Source organism: Podarcis liolepis (assembly GCF_965112155.1).
Source record: "Podarcis liolepis genome assembly, chromosome: 10".
NCBI lineage: Eukaryota > Metazoa > Chordata > Lepidosauria > Squamata > Lacertidae > Podarcis > Podarcis liolepis.
In genome coordinates, this window is record NC_139562.1 from 36374906 (window position 1) to 36395772 (window position 20867).

Here is a 20867-nt window from a genome sequence, read left to right on the forward strand (position 1 = left end):
ATCACTCACAAACTCCGGTGATGTCACAATGGTAAGCATTATATCTAATGGATTAAACACAGGCCAATGCTCTCTTCCTGAAATCAATGAGCGTTCCAAACACTTGAGGGATTGGAACGTCAAGTCGGCTCAAGTTTCCTTAGAAGCCACTTTTCTGCCATCCACAAAGTGGTTCACGAGAAATAGAAATGTTAGCATGAGTATCACATCTAACAATATATTCATATCAATCAAGATTGTGCCCTGAATGTGTGCACTTCAGCTTTGCACAATCTGGTAAATCTCAGGTAGTTTGCCAAAGAATAAACTGCAGCACAGATTTACTTCATGAAGGAGCCAAGTTCTAAAGACTGGTTTATTTTAATATGCATTTGGGAACTGACTGCTTTTAAGCAAAGGGGTTTTAATAGTGTTTTTCTCTTTTTCCTACCCATATTTTAATAATTTGTTTTTATATAATTTTAATTTTATTATAGTTTAATTACTTTTAAACTATTATCTTCTATATGTGTTTTTTTTAAGCTTTCTGTGTTTTATTCGTGTTTGTTTTAATTTTTGTGAGCTGCCCTGAGTCCCAGTTCTGGGTGAAAGGTGGAATATATATAATTTTTTGTCAGAGATATACTTGTTTCCATGTATTCTTTCCCCTGGCTTTCTCTTGATCCATTCTACCTATCTCTTTAATTCAAGCAGGAGGGGAATGAGACCCATGAGGCATGAATCTTCATCTGCAAATACCAACTTTGACCACTGGGTGCCACTAATTACTCAGTTTTTGGAAATGTGTTTTCTTTACTGCAGCCTCACAATACGTATTCTTGGATTGTGACCTTAAACACATTAACTTAAAATAAAGACCTTTTAAATGTGAATTTTAAGTACTGTGGTAATGTACAAATTATTAATTAAAGCAAGTGATTTTTTTTAAAGAGTAAAATGAAATGCATTTTTGAATTAGCATACATTGGATTTCAGTTTTACTGTAAATCAGGGAAGGCTTTCTAGGGTTTAGAAAGCAGTCTACAATATTAACAAGCTTAAGGCTAAGGCTGCAGTCCTATGTACAGTTATCTCAGGTAAGCTCCACTGAATATAACAGGACTCACAACACAATTCTAGGCATGTCTACTCAGAAGTAAGTTCCAGTGAGTTTACTGGACGTTTCTCTCAAAGGTGTAGGTTTAAGGTTGCCACCTCACTGCTTAGTAAACATAGTTAGGATGGCAACACTTGGCTGAAATCCTAAATACATTTACAAGGAAGTAAGTGTCATTGAACCAACTTGGACTTAAGTCTGAGTAAACACATTTAGGATTGACTCACAAGTCACAATTGCTTATTTCTTTTTCAACCCCACTATACATGCCCATGGGCAGTTGATTCCCTTTTCCTTAATTGCATCCCAGGTTAAGGTAATAATTCAGAGATGGGGAACCTATTGCATCTCAGATGTTGTTGGACTACAAATCCCATGGTCCCATGCTGACTGGAGCTGATAGCCCTCCAAATGTTGATTCCAAAAGTAGTGCCTGGCGTGCTCTGGTCCATGGGGTCACGAAGAGTCGGACACGACTAAACGACTAAACAACAATAACAAAGGATGTTGGGAATCGTAGCTCTGTGGTGGTAAAAAACAACAACAGTTCCCAGAATTCTTTGGGAGAAGCCAAATACCTTAAATGTATGGGTTATATGCAGCCCATGCCACATTGAACATAGTAAGATTCACTTCTGTATATGATTACACTGCAAGTGTAGTAGAACTTTAGCTGTGTTTGATTGTGTATGTAATTTAGCAAAATCACAGTTCATAAGTTTGGGAGAATGACTTTATAAACATTTTGTTTATCAAAAAAGAAACAGGAGAAGGAATTAAACTCTGACATCTCCTATAACAATGTAAAATAGAGGCTGATTACACACTCACATTTACTCTGAATCCACTGCACTCTCATCACTGGTTTGGAAAGCAGTGTACACAGAATATTAGCCACAGTTCATACCTATCCTGTTGTTTCTTATGGTTTAATGCTCCTAAACATACAAAAACAAAACAAAATACAACAGCCCTGCAGTTTTTTTTTTAACCCACATATATCAGTGAGAAAGTTTTTTTAGCTCAGCTTGCATTTTGAGACAAGGGAGAATACAAGAATACTAAGGTAAAAGGTAAAGGGACCCCTGACCATTAGGTCCAGTCGTGACTGACTCTGGGGTTGCTGCGCTCATCTCGCTTTATTGGCTGAGGGAGCCGGCGTACAGCTTCTGGGTCATGTGGCCAGCATGACTAAGCCGCTTCTGGTGAACCAGAGCAGCACATGGAAACACTGTTTAGCTTTTCATCAGAGCGGTACCTATTTATCTACTTGCACTTTGGCGTGCTTTCGAACTGCTAGGTTGGCAGGAGCAGGGACCGAGCGACGGGAGCTCACCCCATCACGGGGATTCGAACCACAACCTTCTGTTCGGCAAGTCCTAGGCTCTGTGGTTTCACCCACAGTGCCACCCACGTCCCTACAATAATACTAGAAATAATAAAATACTAATATGCTGCCTAAAGTGGTATGATCCATTCTATCAAGTCCGAACTTTTCCATTTAATGCTTACCTAGTACCTCATCCGGCTAAATGTGTAAGGGAGGCATTAGTCTGCAGTGTTTTAACCAGGATGAACTTCTGTGACTCATCTTTTTTGTAAACTGCCTGAAGACAAAACACTCTGGCAGGTTCCTGCAAGAAGGGATTAATGTTCACCCCAGACAAAAGTTCAGCAGCTCTTAGTTAGGCTATGAACTTACTGTTTGTTAATGCAAAGTGTCTCACTTGCGAATTGAGGAAATACATCTGTCTATCTATGAAGTCAAAGAAACTGCAAGACATTAACCAGTTCTGATGCTACAAAAAGAGGAGGTATGTATCTTCTCCTCTCCCTCCCGGAGCCTCTAGAGCAGCAATGACTATCCAGATATTGATGAACTCTGACTCCCATCATCCCAGACCATTGGCCATGCAGGCTGGAGCTGATGGGACTTGGAGTCCATCAACATCCGGGGAGCCACAGGTTCTTTGTCCCTGCTCTAGGGATATTCAATATATGATGTGACATCATTACTCTGTGAGTTCCATGTTCTTCCCCTCACTGACTGCCATGTGTGGAGGCAGGGAATCTTAACAGGAGCTGAATATTATGTCATGTGTTGAGTATTCCTAGATGTTATCAGAGAGCAGGAGATTTGAAGCTGCTGTTTTCAAGGCAGCCAACACATCTGCTGTACTAACAACAACATCTTTTACAGCCTAATTTCTCTTATTAAAAATCTACACATTTTCAAGCGCACAAATGTCCTCCCATGGTGAGCGTGCTGAGCATAATTAATCCTGGCCTGGTAGATGTTTTAAAATGAAGTAGCATTATGGTATTACAGAGTCTATTGGTTGTTTTCCCTGTTACGGAAGCATACTTTTCACATGATGTGGAAACTACTACTTGAATAAAGGATTTTGAGAACATTGCTTGAGAATTTATTTATGCCTCCGTAGAAGATTGTCTTAAATCAAACTGCATGTGTATTACAGGAATGCATCTTTCTGAGGTACGTATTAGCTTGAGGCTTTCTGCTCTTCTTTGTTTTTTCTTTGTGCATTTTCCCTCCATGTGGTGAGCAGATAACATGACTCACTCACCACAAGCAGATGTTGCCACTTTTTCACATCACACCCACATTTAAGGTGATGTGTGGCCGTATGCAAAGCTAGCCTGGTCTGCATGTGGTCGTGAATGAATCCTACATTGTCTTAGGGCAAAGACAATGTCAAAATCGGCAGATGCATAAATTAGCCAGTTCCCCTTTTCCATTATATATAGTATGGGGAGAAGGTAATTCCATGGAATAGCTTTTCTTTTTTCTTTTCTTTTTTTGAACCCCTATAATATTCTTCTAGTTTTAGCCATGACTATTTCAGTGAACAGTAATAAATTGTGCATTTGGGAATACTGTTAGATTAGACTTTTACCAACACTATATAGCAGGGTAGAGAACCTAAGGTCCAGAGACCAGGTGTGGCCCTTCAGACCTCTCTGTGTGGCCCTTGAAACACACCCTTGGCCACACCCCTCACTGGCCATGCTTTATGACCTGAGCTCTTTTGCCTGGGTGCAACGCACTGTTGTTGGTTGGTTGTTGCTGTTTTTGTTAAATTATTATGTACCCTTTACTAGAAGGTCCTGCTTATGGCTCCTACTTGCCTAGTTAGACGATAATAGAGGGGTGTGAGTGTGTGTGGAAACTAGTGCAAAGGGGTAATTCCATAGTGACCAGTGTAGCATTTGTAAGCTTTACAAAAAAAATTGTGTTTTATATAATTCTAATTAACACTGAAGACAGAAGTGCCTGGCGTGCTCTGGTCCATGGGGTCACGAAGAGTCGGACACGACTAAACAACTAAACAACAACAAATTAACATTAAACTGTTTGTTAACTGCCTTGTTTTCCCCTCTAAAAAAATCAAGAAGTATGTCGTAGGTAGTTTAAATGCTGTATTTTTTATTGTGCTTTTGTAAGATGTGACCAATGCAGCAGTCTTGCAACTGTAAGAATTTATCTGCAACTCAGGCATTTTCTCCATCGGTACAAATCATCCCCTCACCCTGCAATCTGTGGCAATATATATAAAGAGCTGAAGTCTCATGGGCAAATGTCCGTCTTATGGTAATCTTTATTGGAAACGCCATTAAAAAAATGGTTTTCTGGTGTATGACCTGTGACTAATGTAATGTGAAAACTCACATGCCACCAAAGCAAGACCATGTGCAATGTGGGAGGTTGCAATGTCCACAAGAATTTACACTTAGCTGTGACAACACCCTAATGATTTTTTTTTTTTACCCATCTATCATTTGCATGGAAGACAAACGTCACAGAAGTCCTCCTTTCAAAAAAGGGGATTTCATACTAATGAATATCATATTGCATCACAGGGCTAACAAATTTCCCAGTTATTCTCAACAGCAAAGTTGCCAACTGACAGCAGTACTTTAGTGGCTGTTTCTGCCTCTGCACTTGATTTCAGTACAATCTCATTCCCCAGAGGGACATTATTCCCTATGTTTGTGGTGTTTATTTTGAATTATGTTAACATAAATTTGCACTATGTGTTCAAGGCTGCTTTCAGCCACTGACAGACAGGGTCGAACTGTTCCCTGAGGCAAGGCAAGAGGCCTTCAGCTCCTGAGGTAAATTTTAGAATCTCTCGATCAGGGGTGGGGAACGTCTGCTCTGGGGGGCCGATCTTGGCCTGCCAGGCCTCCCCATCTGGCCCATGGGGACGTATCTGCTGTTTCAGCATTGACAAGGAGTGACAGTTTTCCTGCTCTCCCACAGACTTGAATAGGAAAGTGCAACCCTAACCATGTCTCCTTAGAACTAAGTCCCATTGAATTCAGTGGGGCTTACTCCCAGGTAAGTGGATCTGGAATTGCAGGTCACACCAATTCATGCTGGAACAATGAAGGGACTTTCTATGCCCATACTTTGAGAGCGTCTGGATGCCCTCAAGGCATCCCATTCCCCCTGCTCCACTGGCAGAATAGCTGTGTAAGCGGAACATTATTCTGGCATGCCTGGGGCATAAGCTGTGTCCCACCAGCAAACTCGTTCTCCATGTCTCCTTGAGGCCCCTCATCTGGTAAGCATAGGACAGCATCCTTTATAATACTAAATAAATAAGCAAGTAAAGGGGGGGGGGGAATAGAATTAGCCCAGGTAAGTAATAAACTACTTGGGAAATGCTATGTGTCAATGTAAACTTCTTTTTACTGAATGGAGGACTGGTGTTTTTCCCCCAGATGTCATTTCGGAGTTTCATGCAGTGCTCTCATCACATATAAACCTTTTGTACACTCAGTATGCATTCTAGGCTGCTCTGGATTTTTAGGGGAAACTTAAGAGGGAAGTCAGTTGTCATACAATTTAGATAAACAGGCTATTCTGCAGGCAGTCTATATTCTTGAAGAGCAACCACCACTTTGAAAAGCTAAATATTCTATCAACAAAGAAGGTGACAGGTGGGCAATCTGGGGTTTCTTTCACACTGTAATTATCCCCTTTCAACTTCAGGCCTCCCCCCCCATCTTAGTTAAAATTATCAGGAAAGTTTCAGGACAATTTATGAAAGCATGTAGGGAAATATATTTCTGCTGATGTTAGGAAAGAATAGAGGAGGGAAAACTTGTTGAAATTAATTGGTCTTAACTAAGAAAACATATCTGTGTCTTGTTCTTAAACTCAGATTCAAAAAAGCATGACTGAGTCAGTTTATGATTTAAAATTTTATTATTTTTCAATTTTTGTGCTTGCCTTCAGACGCTTAAATATTATTTCAGGTTCACATACTGTAATATTCTTTTTCAAAAACAAAAACCTGAAGCCACTAGATTCCAGTGAATGTCCTCTCTTTTCAGTTCTAAGAAGTCTATGAAATAGCTGGACCTGTTCAAAATAATGAGATTTGGCAACTTTAAGCTAGTAGAAAGCCGGACAAAGGTACACAAATTTGGGAATGTATCCATCTCACAAAGTGCTGTTCAAATGAGCAAAGCAAGAACACTTTAAAGCTCTGTCTCGTCAGATGATTACAAGGTCCTAAAATATGTACAATGTGGTTTTGCTGTTTCTAAAATATGCTGAAAAGAGGTTCACAGACAAGCGCTTATTTAAAATGGTCTGCATAGTTTTTCCTCCTCTCCTTCCTGCTCAAAAGTGTCCAGTTTAAGCCTCCCTTTCTGTCTTACCTGGAAGACCCTGTTTTCACACTTTTAACCAAGTAAAATATAGACACGGCTCGTCTGTTCCCTTGGGAAAATAGATTTGTCCCAGGATTTATTCTTTCCAAGCCCAAAAATCAGGGTTGGCCAGTGTGATGTCCTCCAGATGTTGGATTGCAGCTTCCATCATCTCTGACCATCGGCCATGCTGGTTGAGACAGATGTGCGGGCACCATATTGACTACTATGGAACCACAAACGTTAAGTGTTGTCTGTGCCAGAGCTATATTGTTACCCATAGTTAGATTTCAGTTCTATCCAGGACCATCACTTTGTCAGGATTTTATTTGCAGCCAATGAGCACCTGCTGCAAGATGCACTTCCAAAATACCCCTTTGTGTCAACCTGAAACAGAATTGAGAGAGGCAGAAGAGGTAGGTCTGGGAGAGATCAGGAAGGTGGAGAGAAAGGAAGGCTGGTACCCAGAGCCAAGACTTCCTCAAAACACTTGTATGCCTAATTAAGATTTCTGATCTTTCATCTTCTGTTATGCACACATTTGGTGTGACAAGCATATAAAACATGTTTTCTGGACTGCGAAAAGCATACGAGTCCAGAGTCAGTGAAATCTCATTGCAGTGGTCCTCCTAGGTGTAAAATTCTAGATAGAGCATCAATGTTAATACTCCAGACTTCATTTATAATGTATAATGTATAATGAAATGGAAATTCACAATGAACTCTTCCTTTATAACCAGATTTCATCCTTCTTCCCATGGAGAACGCAAAACTCTACAAGAGCTCTATTAGAACTACAAGATACTTTTGTACCTCAAGAGAGTTGCCAGAGGCAAGACATTGTGACCTTTTACACCTGCAGTGTATCAAACACCCCATTGCCAAAGAAGCCAATAAAACCAGTCCTACTATTAGGCCAAGTGAAGTAGCTGTCATTAAATGGCAGCAAATTGTTCATCTATCTACCAGTAATTTATTATTAATCTTTAGTGCCAGGGAGGAGGAGAGTCCTATGTAGGGGTTTGTTTTGCATTAGGTAAGAAACAAAACACCTTTGATTAGTTTTGAGGTGCTATGGACCTTGACTTTGAGAAGTGAGAGGAAGGGTGTGCAATGGCCAAAAGAATACCTTGAAGCTCCCTGGTCACAGCCGATGGTTGGTGGAAATGGCTTATGGTCACGTATGTTATATGGCGTCACTCTGTATTTGGGCATGTAAAGGTAAAGGTAAAGGGACCCCTGACCATTAGGTCCAGTCATGGGTTGCAGCGCTCATCTTGCTTTATTGGCTGAGGGAGCCAGCGTACAGCTTCAGGGTCATGTGGCCAGCATGACTAAGCCACTTCTGGCGAACCAGAGCAGCACACGGAAACGTTTACCTTCCCGCCAGAGCAGTACCTATTTATCTACTTGCACTTTGACGTGCTTTAGAACTGCTAGGTTGGCAGGAGCAGGGACCAAGGAACGGGAGCTCATCCCATCGTGGGGATTCGAACCACCGACCTTCTGTTCGGCAAGTCCTAGGCTCTGTGGTTTAACCCACAGCGCCACCCGCGTCCCCATTTGGGCATGAACCTCATGTTATATCTTAACACTAAGTGGAAGCACTGTTTTAGCTGTTTCTGGCACTGAAACTTATAAACAAGAATCAGAGTTCTGGTTAGAACTCTCAAAATACCTAGAAATGGTCAACATACAATTTGAACAATAGTGTGTATTCAGTCACAGACGCCAAAGAAGTTGGTAGGCTTGGCAGCGTCTCCCTTTGCTCAAATAACTATTGTAAAAGGCTTTTCTTCTCAAATTCAAAGCAATTTCATTGCATGTTGATACCATGTTTAGAGCCTGTGTTTTAGCTTCAAAGTCTAATTCAAATCAATGCAAACAAAATATTCCACCATAGGCACTAATACAGTCAAACAACCTCCAAGTAGCTTTTGCTACAGAGAGACCAATTAAAGTGTGCAAGTTTTACAGCTGACCCAAATAAATGGTTAGTATTTCACATAAATTGTATCATGGAAAGAAGCAATTTATGATGCCTTCTGCAGTTTATCTAGAGAGTAATGCCTATTACACAAAACGAAAGATGTTACAAATTTTCAGGCCTATTTTTGTGAAGCAACACGAATACTGTCTCTATAGAAACACGAAACCCCACAGCAAAATTCCTGGAAACTGAAGATCCGACTGCATCTTAGCTTCTGGACTCAAGCCGGTGTTACACAAAATAATAAGTATGCTGTTCATTAATTATACATGGTGCTTTTGCCAAGAGTGCAGTGAGAAACCCTCTGTGCCAACAAGCAGTTGTTTAGTAAAATAAGTATTTTAATTACCAAATCTATGCTTCATCATAGTTTTGAAGCTAATGACCTTGGATTTCTGCACAAGGACCTACTTAAGCAATTGTATACAGGACAAATAATTGAAAGTGCCCAAAGCAGCCACATAAACACCAGTGGATTAATCAAATTCGAGTGACAACAATTACGTTGGAAAAAGGAAAAAGAAAATTATGCATCAAATTCAACCAGCAAATAACCCTCATTTTAAATATATATTGTGGCACCATGGTTTGAACTAATTTTCTGTATGGAAGCCACTCAAGCTATTAAAGTTTTCATACCACGACAATTCAGGCAGACATGTGCCTACCTCAGATTTATTTATTTTCCTATATTAATACAAGGGCAGATAAATAAGTGGGATCTGCAACAAAATCTTGCAGTATGGAGTGCTACTGTTCAGGATGCTAGTCACCCAATTCCATTCCCCCTCAACCCACCCCAGTTTTCTGTCATCTCCCGTCTCTGCACAACAGACAGTTAGTATTCTGTGGACACAGCAGTCTGTGGACATATTCAGTCCTCATAGGGCTCTTTTGGGAGGAGGTCCTCCCCTAAGGGTCACCCCTCCCACTTGCAGAATTTGTACTTCTGCAAACTTTAAGTTTCCCTTGATGCCTTCCTATTACGAATGGATTATGTCATTCCAACTATGTAAGGACCATTAACTGTTTTTAGTATAGAGGGAATGGCTTGGGTGTTTTTTTTAACAGACTGATTTTTTTTGTAGTTTATCCAATGAACTATTTTACAGCTGGATAATACATTCACACACACACATTGATTTACAAAGCAATTTCAATTCTGAATTCAGTTTTCCCATCCGTCTATCTCAACACAGTTGAAATCTTGCTTCTTTTGATATTGCATATTTTATGCTGAGTTCCTTTGAAGAGTAGTATTGGCCTGAACACTGCAGGGCAATTCTAGCAAGTATACTGGAGCTGGTGTGTATGTGTGTGTGTGTGTGTGTGTGTGTGTGTGTGTGTGTGTCTAGGACAACAAAATCCTCATTGCTCAGAGGCAGCAGACAATAACATAGCCCAGATTTAAAAGCCTCAGTACTGTATTTAATGGGTATTCCCTTTGCACTGGAAATCTTCCCACTCTGTTTGTAATCTGGTTGTGTATTCTGATCTGGATTCATTCTCCCATCCCCAAAGCAAGAGGAGCCCCATAGAAATCAGTAATTAAATTTTCCACATGGAGACAAAAGTGGATTCTGGAACAATTCAGAAGCGCTATTGAAGGGGCAATTACATGCTAATCCTCCAGCCCCGATCAACAGGAAGCAATAAAAATGGGCTGAAACTATAAAGAGGAAGTGTTTAATATAAAGTACCCTGAAAGCCTTAATACAGCTTTCTCACTCCAGCCTGCATAGGCTGGAGCTGCAAGTGCATTTTATTTCAAAAACATTTGCCACATAGCAGGTCTGGAAATACACAGGAGGGGGGAAGCACCAAGCAGCCAGTGCCATCTGGATGCTCTGTAAAAGGGAAACAAACAACCATACAGTTGCAAGAAGTCTTGCAGGCCACCTAGCCCAACCTTCTGTTCGGTGCATTAAATCTATAGCTAGAGCAAACCCCAACACTGGCCTGTCTGGTCTCAGCTTGGAATGAACAAAAGATGGCAATTCCAGAAAAATATACTGTATATAACATAGAAGCAACCCCAGATGGCCAGCAGTTTCCTGGACGTTGGACTCAAAGAGAGCCAGTCAACTTAAGTAGGCTAGTAGCACATAGTGAAGAGGTGCTGAATCAGGGCACTGTCAAGGCTCTGAAGCCCAGCAAGCAGGGAATGCTAGAGCCTTTGAACCAGAGAGCCGTAAGCCAGAATCCCCAGACACTGCAGTCTTGAAGCTGGAAACTATCAGGGTGCAGGGGTGGGGTCCTCACTCCCAGCATTCTCACACTCCACCGAGCCTGCTTGCTACTACAGGGAGCGTGCCCAGTAAAAGTCAGCGCTGTAATATGGAGTTATTACAGGCAATGGCCCTGTAAGGCATTCCATTTCGCAGCGAGGAGGCGGAGTCTGCAAGGGGCAGTCAGGCCCAAATGAGAACTTAACATTATGCACTTGGTGGAAGAAGCTGCCTGATCCCTGGGACCTGTCCAGGGTTCTGAAGAACCTGTCTCTGAGCAACTTTGTTTCTTGATTTCATGTTCTTGTCCCTTGAAGGACTCAACCTTCCCAACACCAGACAGAGTGCTTTTGAGGATGTATAGAATGCCCTCCCTCTCAGCGAAGGGTTGTCATTCCTAATTGTCCAAACTGAGCCATCCCAGTTCATAAGGACATAAGAAAAGCCTGCTGGATCAGGCGAGCGACCCATCTAGTCTCATATCCTGTTCTCACAGTGGCCAACAAGAGGCCTGTGAGATTCTGAAGGCATTTTATTCAGCCGCCATTCCCATATCATTTAATGCATGAAAAAGGTAAAGGTAAAGGACCCCTGGATGGTTAGGTCCAGTCAAAGGCGACTATGGGGTTGCAGTGCTCATCTCACTTTCAGGCCGAGGGAGCCAACATTTGTCCACAGACAGCTTTCCGGGTCATGTGGTTAACATGACTAAACTGCTTCTGGCACAACGGAACACCATGACAGAACACCATGCGCGGAAACACCGTTTACCTTCCTGCTGCAGCGGTACCTATTTATCTACTTGCACTGGCGTGCTTTCAAACTGCTAGGTTGGCAGGAGCTAGGACAGAGCAACAGGAGCTCAACCTGTTGTGGGGATTCGAACTGCTGACCTTCTGATCAGCAACCTCAAGGGGCTCAGTGCTTTAGACCACAGCGCCACCTGCATGATTAACCAATGGGCAATGAATATGCAGGCTCATTGGAACAGAGAAACCTGTTTTCTTTGAGCCAGGTCATTTGCTCATCTAGCTCAGTATTGTCTACAACAGGGGCCAGCAAACTAAGGCCCAGGGGCCAGATGTGCAGGCTCATAAATCCAGCTTGCGGACCCTGCCGACCGCTCAGTCAGTCCCTATGTGCTGCACATGCCTTGCTGCACGGGGACTGACTTCCACGATGCTGGCATGGCTCTGGGCGGGCAGCAACGCTGACGCGGCTTCGGATTGGCTGCAGGAAGCTCCAGCAGCCAATCTGAAGTGCGGATGCCTTTGGGCCGACAGCGATGCTGGCGCGGCTTCAGATTGGCTGCAGGAAGCTCCTGCAACCAATCTGAAGCCACAGATGGCTCTGGGCAGGTGGCGACGCTTGTGCAGCTTTGGATTGGCTGCAGGAAGTTCCTGCAGCCAATCCGAAGCCTTGCCGCCCATGGCTGAGGTAAACCCAGCGCAGCCATGGATGGAGAGGCCAGTCTGGGCTGCACCATGGACATCATGATGGGCACATCGCAGGACTTCAGCCAGAGCTTGGCACGCCTGCTCTTCCCACGCCTGGTGCCTGGCCTGGTGCTGCTGCTGGTGGTGCGTTTGGCGGCCGCGCTGGAGCAGCTGGAGGGCGAGCTGCGCGCCACCTGCCCGGCACTCCACTTGCGCAGCCTGCCTGCCGACCTGGCCTCCATGGGGATGGGCCAATGGAGCAGCTGCTGCTTGTCAACAACGCCGGTGTGTGGGCAGCGCTGAGACATGCTCCTGAGCGTGTGCAGAGGGCGTTCCTCCTCCAGGTTCAGAGGCAGCTGCGCGACCGGCCTGCAGGGTATTTATATTTTTCAAAATATAGTCCGGGGCCCCCACAGGGTCTGAGGGACAGTGGACCAGCCCCCCTGAAAAAAAATGCTGGCCTCTGGTCTACAATGACTGGCAACAGCTCTTCAGGGTTTCCTGATGGGGATCTTTCCCAGCTCTACCTGAATCTGAAAGAGATTGAATTTGGGACCTTCTGTATAGCATGTGTTCTGCTGCTGAGCTATACCCCTTCATCAGTGAAATGTTTTCAAAACTATGTGAGGTTTTACCAAATGCAAGCCATGCAGTGAATCTGGATACCTTATTGCTACTAAAGATCCTACTGATCTGTGGAGATTTTTGCATCTTTTGCATTTAACTGGAATAGAGCCCTCTTGGAGAGCATCCATGTCGAGTGGATGAAAAAGCTTTTCATCCCAAAGAGCAGCAAATTGCTTGAACTTGTTCCAAATAACACAATTTGGGAAGCCTCTCAGAATTACGAGACTCCTGTTTCAGTCAGTAGCTAATTGTGCCAAATTATATCTTTATAGTAATTGGCATAGATACTGTTTTAGGAGAAACAGACATGGAAAGATAGGGGAAAAAAGAGCAAGATAACTTTCCTTTGCTGTACGAACTATGGCTGGGCACTGGATTTGACCAAGTCCTGAGCAAAATGCGGTATATTTGGAGGGCCTTGGGTGAGAAGGCTATACACAACCATGGATTGCTGGAAATCAAGTTGGATTGGCCCAGGGCAATCTGTGATTTCATGAGGCAGAACATCAGGGAGGAGGATCTAAAAATCTGGAGAAGTACCTTCCCAAGGAGAACATTCCACAGCAAGTTACAGTTTCTGAACCCTTTCCAAAGGCAACTTGGTATTTATTGCACCACCGTATTCTAATAAGGTGGTTTCCAGGGCATGGATCCTTGAGGCCCAGCAATCTCTGTCCAGGTACAGTCATCATTGGTGTGCCAGCCTAAGCTGGTAGAAGTTGCACCATGCCATGGATTACTGAGCATTCTCAGACTGCAAACTTGTTCTTCAGGGGACTCCAGCCCCATTCAGAACTCGGTGAACCTTACTCATCTGAACAACTTAACCACCCACCAAAAGAACCTCCATTTTGTCTTGACTGAGCTTCAGTTTACTGGCAAATGTTCAGATCACATAGCATTGCATACGAGAAATCAGAAAGCTCACATTTGATAAAAGCAATAAACACGTGTTCATCTATACGACTTAATATGCATTTTGATAACTGAAATACATTCCTTTCAAAGCCTAATGCACACAGATGGTCCATTTTGCCTATAGGAAGTAGCAATCCAAAGAATAAACAGAAATGATTAAATGTTTCAAAATTACCCAAATACTTCAGTGTTATGCCACATGAGGTTTTCACTCATATTAAAAGAAATGTAAGTCCACACATGACAGCCCAATGCCTTTGTTTTGCTTTCTTCCTTGTCTAAGAAACACACAAGGTAACCTCTGGCTGACATGTTGAACACAAAGAGTTATTTTTAGACATTCCTCTCTGTACTTACGCATCCAGCAGAGGCAGTTTGAAGAATATTTGGGAAGCCAAGCAAAAGATTAAGATGTAAACTCTGATTGCTTTCGCTTTGTGTATTCAATTCTTTTCACATCATGCTGACAAGACATTCAAAGAAGCAGCTCTATGCCATCCAGCAAGCACTGTGCATTATTCCCCCTTTGCACTAAGGGCTCCTTCAATGACCTATTTATTCAGCCTTCATTCTGATTTGCTTGCACAAAGCTTAGGTGGAGGTTAGATTTCATGTCTGGTCTTTATTGAGCATTTGTTCTGCTTGCAGAGAGGTTATACAACAACAAGCATTCAACCTGATTTGCTTGTGGAGTTTTCATAGTCTTCCCAACAGTCATGTGTTCCTCCCATACTTTTCAATGCATCTCACCAAACATGTGTTGTTGCTAGTTACCATATTTTTTGCTCTATAGAATGCACTTTTCCCCCTCCAAAAATTAAGGGGAAATGTGTTTGCATCCTATGGAGCGAATGTAGGCTCCTTGGCTTCAGCGATAGCAACGCGAAGCCTCCAAAACGCAGAGGGAGCACTCCCTCCATGCTCCAGAGGCTTCGCATTGCTTTCGCTGAAGCCTGGAGAGCGAGAGGCTTCAGTTATCCCTGAAGCCTTTGGAGCTCAGCGGGAACTCGCGCTGCGCAGCGCCCCTTCAGCGAAGCGGGAGGAGAAATGGAAGGGGCTCCGTTTCTCCTGCCGCTTCACTGAAGGGGCGCTGAGCAGAGAGGGGGAGAAATTTTTTTTCTTGTTCTTCCCCTCTAAAATAAGGTGCGTCCTATGGTTGGGTTCATCCTATAGAGCGAAAAATACGGTAGATCTGTTAAACAACAGTTGGCAGCAGTATCATAGTTATACAGTGCAAACCCACACATGTCCCCTCAGAAGTAAGTCCCAGTGCCTTCAGCAGGGCTTACTCCTAGGGAAGTGGGCACAGCCTTGTAGGCGAAGCCTTGTAATTTTTACCACCTGAGGACATTTGAGTTTGCAACTAAATTAATTCAGGATATGTAGGCCAAGTATAATGCTGCTAGTCTTTTGCTTATGAAGCCATAATAGCAGCCATCTGGTAAAATACCAATAAAGAAATAATTACAGCTAAATTTATTTTATCCTTAGGGCTTTTCTAATTATAAAATATGCTAAAAACTCAATTTAAAAACATAGCTGGCTCCTGTGGGCTGGCCTTGTGTTCTAGTACAAGGTTCTTTAACATTAGCATTTTAAGTCATCTGTGGCATAGAAATTTCCCATCAGATCTGGCTTTTGCAAATTTGTGTAGCCCATGAGTGTAGGCAAAGAAGTTCTTATTCTTTTCCAAAAATAGAGACCATATTAAGTCACATCCACAATCCATGCTCAGGTTAGATATATGTGAAAAGAAAACCATATATCTTAAAGATGCCACGGTCTCCACTGACCTTTGTTCCAAGGAAACTGAACTCTGGACTAGCACTGGAACCCCTGAAATCTCCTGGTCAGAGATTGGAGTGGCATGTATCGGAGGATATCTCACACACACACACACACACACACACACACTGATAGGAAAGAATCAGAACTGCAGTACAGAGTGACTCTTCTGTTCCGATATAGTATATTTCTGTGCCCCTGCCCCAACACGCTGTGCGCTCACTGTATGACTCAATTGAGTGGTGCATTTAGGGTAGAACGTTAGGGCAGAATAAGCAGATTCACCCTCACCAAATGCAGCAAGGCTGGCTACCATGTTTTGAAGTAAGTCATACACATAGCCATCTAAAGACACCCACACCCCTGTCCGTTATCTCCAGAAAATTATCTAACGGCACTACTGGCTACACTTGCTCTTTAAAGACAAAGACAGCAAAATAAATAGTGGAAGGGAAGTTCTGTTGAAAGCTTGTCTAAAAATACACGGTTTTAAATTCCAGCAGTGGAACATGCCTAGAAGCACTATTGCTGTAAATAGCACAAATAATTCACTTACTGTGTGCCAACTGAAAACTGTTTTTTAAGAGATTTGATCTAACTCAGAACTAATGCCTACTATTCTTTTTCAGATCAATAAGATCATTTATTACTATGTTTATTATTATCACACTAAAACATGGGCATCTTTAAATAAAATTTAAAAAGCTTTGCAATGCAAACTGTGCACACACAAAAATGCCAGCAACATACTTGTGATACTTCTATTTCAAAAGGAACCGGTGTTCATAAAGCAAAGCAATGATGTGGACATTGTTATATTGCTCAAAACAACGTGGAAGTTCCAGGTGAGCAGTGCTCAGCTAGGTTTCGCTTCCTTTGGAATAAGTCACTGGAGACTAACGGTGTTTAATAATATTTGATTTAGCTATAAATATGCAAGCTGAACAAACATAAGTGGAGAGCTAGCTTAAACACTCCTCCAGACAACCAAATCCATTGTCCCACATCAAATTCGAGAATATTGTTCTCCTACATGTCAGGGAGGTGAAGAGGGAGAAGCCCCACCCATTTGTCCTATGGCATGGAGCATAGTCGCGTGTGGGAGCCGCCTACACACATCAATGAACAAGTGAAGCTGCCTTATAATGTGCCAGGCTATTTGAGAAGTGGAGAGAGTGTAACAATCAGGGCAGGCCTTTGGGTCAGAAGTCCAGGGTCCCATGCAGAAGAAGGAGCAGGAGAGAACCCAAACGCAGCAGGACTGGCTTCTTTTTTTGGAAGAAGTCAAATGCACATACACATTACTGTGTGTTCAGGAGGCAGGCAACACTTAAGGCCATTTGAAGTGATACAGATTATTCCACCCTCCCCTCCCCAAGAGTCTAAATTTACTAAGTGCACTTCTGGTAACAATATTTTATCATGAATATATAATAGGAACTTGAATCAAGCGAGAGCCAAGGACAGAGATGGCTGCAATGTTATGATCAGGAGAGCCATTTGCACAGCACTGTCAGTAAGAGACTGCCCCAGTGTCAAATGTACTAGGTATTATTTGATCGGGGCTGCCAGTTACATGTGAAAAGCAAGATGGGAGAAAGAGGTAAAAAGATTCAAAGAGATGGAGTGCATTATAAAATAAGCCCAAAGCCTGAAGTGTTTTGCCTATTTGGTTGTTCAACATGCTGCTCTCCTGTTCCATATGCAATCTGAAAATCACCACTTTTACCACTCATCCAGGCAGCTGCTTGTGAAATATTTCAAAAGCTGTGTATGATCATAGAGTTGGAAGGGGCCGTGAGGGTCATCTAGTCCAACCCCCTGCAACGCAGGAATATCAGCTAGAGCATCCATAACAGATGGCCATCCATGATGGTATAATTGTTCTGGAAGTCAGTGTAGTTTTTATTTAAAACTCATATTATGGCTTTAAAAAAAAGTTGAATGAAAAATTCAGGTGTAGAAAATGAATAATTACTGTGATAAACTCCTATCCAGTTATCATTTGTCTGTAACAGGAGCCAAATTTTCTATTAAAAGACCACTGTTAAAAATACTCACCAGCTCCATATTGTCTGTTGTCTGTCAGTGTAAAATTATTTTGATAAATGAAACCCGAAACGCTCAATGATAAGCCTCTGGGAAATGGAAAGCTCACAACCCTACCCTTCCAAATATCTGAGCATCTTCCTCCAACTTTGGAATGCTTACTGGGAAGTAATATTATATGACAAACATGTCCACATGACTTTTCAATTATTCAATTAAGACTGGAATAAGTCTTTGTTGGAGATTGCAAATCTTGTGAGATCGTGGGCCTGCATCCCTTGCTAAGGGTGAGAGCCAGCAGACAAATCATTTTTATTTAATGTGCCTTTAGTTCATTCATTCCCTGAATGAAGTCCAACAAAGTCGTCGTCCCCCCCCCCCGCTTTTTTCTGGCTTACACTTATCCAGGTGCCGGCACCCAACCAGAGCTGCAGGGTTCATGCTGTAGGCTGTAGATGCCACCTATCTAAGCAGACATCCTAAGAACCTGCAGCAGAAAAGCTAGCAATCAACAAAAGGTGTCAAACCCATCGTTCAAATCTGATCAGCTTGACATATTTATTAAGTTCTTTTTTGTGTACATTGTATCTGTCTTCAGATTCTCAGGTTGTGATTTTTTTTTTAATGGGCAAGAAGCTCAAAAGCACAATGAAAAATCCCACAAGGACTTTCCTGTTTACGTCAGCTGAATATGTTTGTAAAGCTGCCATCTTCTCCAAAAGTCTACAAAACTCACAAGCACACCAAAGCACCCACCAAATCTGCAGGTGTCTACACTTGCCAACTACATTATTTTTCTGAAGAGAAACCAAATCAATAAAATAAAAAAAATGGATGGAGTAGGAAGATGATAGTGAACTGAGGAGGAGCTGATAGTGAGCTGCAGGGACATTTATCTGCCATCTACTGCCAAATAAATGTCTGCTGTCCAATGCCAGCAATTAATTGGTTTCTAATTACTTCCACAAGTTTAGTTTCCCCAGATGGTAAGGTTGTACGTTTGGTCTCAGCCCAGACCACACAATGACAGTGGTACTAAATCGTAGTGAGGAGTTTAACAGAACCTGATGTTTGTATCCAGTGCATTGATCATTTGCAACCCTGCTGACTGAACCTCTCTTAACATTTCATATTTAAAATTCTATTTTTAAGTGTCTGAGTTATTGTGAGCATGTATTACTGTATTTGCAAGTACTGTATGTGAATATGCACATTTGGGCATGATGCAGCCATCTGTTTAGCAAGTTTTCTGTTTAGTGTTTAGTGTTTTGCTTTACTTCTATAGTGTGTGTGTGTGTGTGTGTGTGTGTGTGTGTGTGTGGTGTTCTGCTCTAAGCAGCTCTAAGAATTCCACAGAAAGGCAGCCTAGACTCAGTTACCTCAAAATCATTTGCATTGAACTCAGCTGAATGCATCAGTTTGCACTGCAAAAATAGTTTAACTAAAATCTACTACCTTTTCTAAAATACCCTACTTCTCTAAATTCATTTAGAATGAGAAAGCAGCACCCTTGTCCTCCAGACCTTGGTAAAGGAAACATTTCCTTCTTTTGTCCTCTCCCCATGACAACCCCCCCTCCATAATAAACAATAAATAATTGCAGCATAGCAAATATACATGGAAGTATGAAATTTCTGAATCCTGAAACAGCAGCTATCAAAGGCAGACTTCTCTCCATCTAAGTATAGTGCTCGGCTCGATCCAGTCCAGGATTTCTGTACATCTCTGTTGGCCTGAAGCCATTTTTCTTGAGTGCATTGCCAAGAAAGCAGTTGAGAAGCTTGGCAGGGCTATTCCTGGAAATGTTCAATAGGTCATCTTCTGGAAAAGAGTGTTGACTGATAGAGCTGAACAGATCTTGTTCCTTGTTCTGTACAATATGCACAACCTCCAGTACAGCTCATTTCCTTAGATTCTGCCATATCACAACCTCACAACAAATGACGACCAGCAGAATTTGGCCTGTGCCAATCAGCATTTCTTAAGTCCTATTTCCCTTCTGGCAGCAGAACTACAACTGCATTGCTGCCATCAATACTCAGACATTTAGGTGAATAATACCTCATAAACACATCAATCTGCAGTTAGGTTCTATCAACAACGTTAAGGTTAGTTGCTAGAGTGTAAATTACTGTGAAGAAAGAAAGACGAAAGAAAGAAAGAAAACTGCAAGCACTCATAAACGATAATACTTCAGAGCAACAATGATGATTCAGTTTATTAACCAGTGGCAGGTTCTCTGTTCCTTCCCATGTGGAATGCATGTGTCACTGTCTCCTCCACTCCCAAAGGACTGTAAATGTTATGTTCGAGCATATACTTCTGACATTCTTCACACTGATTCTGAAGGAGATAGATAGATAGATAGATAGATAGATAGATAGATAGATAGATATAGGTGCCATTTCTCAGAAACCATGAGAGGATTTTTTTCTGCCATTAAAGGCAACAGCTTGTATATCAGAATGAATAAGTAGATAAATAAGCTTTGTATCTTAGTTGGTCACATCTGTGAGACAGATTACTTTTCATGCATAGGATTGCACTCTGAATGATGGCTTGCATTTGCGAAACAGTAACACCATCGTCATTATTTTAACATTTGCATAGCACCTTCAAGTGTTCAGAGTGTTTCACGTAAATTATCTTCTTGTATTCCTTACAACCACCAGCATTATTATAAATCAGAATTATTATATCCTGTGTTGTATACAGCAGGAATGTCTCTTATGCAAGCAGCACTAAATGACATGGGAATTATCAAAGAGCTGAAGAAACAAAACAAAATGGCCTTCCATGCTCTCTCTGCATCCAGATTTACAGGAGAACCGCCTTCTGCAGAAATGCACCCTCCATGCACACCAAATAATACTATTGACTAAATGTTTTGATTTTGCAAAAGAGTCTTCTAAAGAGTGAAATTTAAAAAGTACTAGTGATTTTAAAAGTGATAATCAGTGGCATCAGTTGCAGCTGATGCTTGTTGGAACTGGTGGGGTGGAAGTCAGGGAGACCAACAGAAGGTGGAGCCAGAGCCAACTAATTCTAGTTTC

At 42.1% G+C, this 20867-nt stretch overlaps 1 long non-coding RNA gene across 1 annotated transcript; it reads left to right on the plus strand.

The window, feature by feature from the left end:
• The first annotated feature begins 4403 nt into the window (after positions 1–4403).
• LOC310687405 lies at positions 4404–7701 on the plus strand. The gene is made up of 2 exons (XR_014516409.1): positions 4404–5459; positions 7522–7701. It is a non-coding gene; the product is annotated as an uncharacterized lncRNA (long non-coding RNA).
• The last annotated feature ends 13166 nt before the right edge of the window (positions 7702–20867 follow it).